At 49.5% G+C, this 1,159-nt stretch overlaps 1 pseudogene; it reads left to right on the plus strand.

Moving 5' to 3' along the window:
* The first annotated feature begins 523 nt into the window (after positions 1–523).
* LOC127191047 (60S ribosomal protein L34-like) lies at positions 524–876 on the plus strand (annotated as a pseudogene).
* Positions 877–1,159: the final 283 nt, after the last annotated feature.

Genomic DNA, 1,159 nt, shown 5'->3' on the forward strand with positions numbered 1-1,159 from the left:
GGGTATGTCACAAACCACTGTTGATGATGATGATGATGATGAAGAAGAAGATGAAGCGGCAGCAGCAGCACAGCGGCATTTCACAGCAGCCAGCTGAGGAGGTCCCTGGCTCCTCAGGGCCAGCTTTGTCTCCCACTGACACCCACGGTCAGGACTACTGTATGGAAAGACCCCCCTAGATTCACTCCTAGATCCTGATGTCAGGCGTGTCCCAGGGAGCCAGCGGTCAGCTTGTTGCCCATCTTGCTGCACCCTCCCTGCCAGGGATTGTTTTCCTCTGTCTCTCCAGTCCTGACTGTGAAACCAGTCGTTCCTGTCTGCGCTGCACAGCGAGACAGTCAACCAGCAGACAGGCCAGGACAGAACTGACTGACTGTGCCTGTGTCAGAGAAGCAAGGAGCACGGCCCACCCCAAGTTAGACCAAAGACCTATCACCCGTGCCTAATGTCCTCTGGGGTGAAATCACCTTCAATCAAGAATCTATTTCTTCTCTTCCGGGGACGGTGCTTAGATACACCCAAAATGGTCCAGCGTTTGACATACCATTGTAGGCTCTAACAAATACAGCCTCTAACAAAACTAGGCTGTCTCGAACCCCTGGCAACAGAATTGTTTACCCGTACACCAAGAAGGTTGGGAAAGGACTTAAATCCGCATGCGGTGTGTGCTGAGGCCGACTGCGAGGGGTTTGTGCTGTGAGGCCTAAAGTCTTGATGAGACTGTGCAAGACAAAGAAGCATGTCAGCAGGGCCTACGGTGACTCCGTGTGTGCCAAGTGTGTCCGAAACAGGATCAAGTGGGCTTTCCTTATTGAGGAGCAGAAAATCGTAGTGCAAGTGTTGAAGGCACAAGCACAGAGTCAGAAAGCAAGATAAATATGTAGCTTTTTAAAGTAATAAAAGTCAAGGCTTGGTCTATGAAATGAAAAAAAAAATCTGTTTCTTTCAGTCACTCAGATTTTTTGACCAAGCATCACCCTGGATTTGTTTGTTGTGGATGGTGATGGTGGTAATTTTGTTTGAGCCAGGTTTTCCTGTAGCCCAAGCTGGCCTTGAACTCCTCATCCTCTTGCCTCAATCTCTCAAGTAGGGATTATAGGCATGTACCATCGTGTCTGGTTGTATTGTTGAGCACTGGGGACTGAGAACCTAGGGACTG

The sequence above is a fragment of the Acomys russatus genome, chromosome 6, assembly GCF_903995435.1.
Source record: "Acomys russatus chromosome 6, mAcoRus1.1, whole genome shotgun sequence".
Lineage (NCBI taxonomy): Eukaryota > Metazoa > Chordata > Mammalia > Rodentia > Muridae > Acomys > Acomys russatus.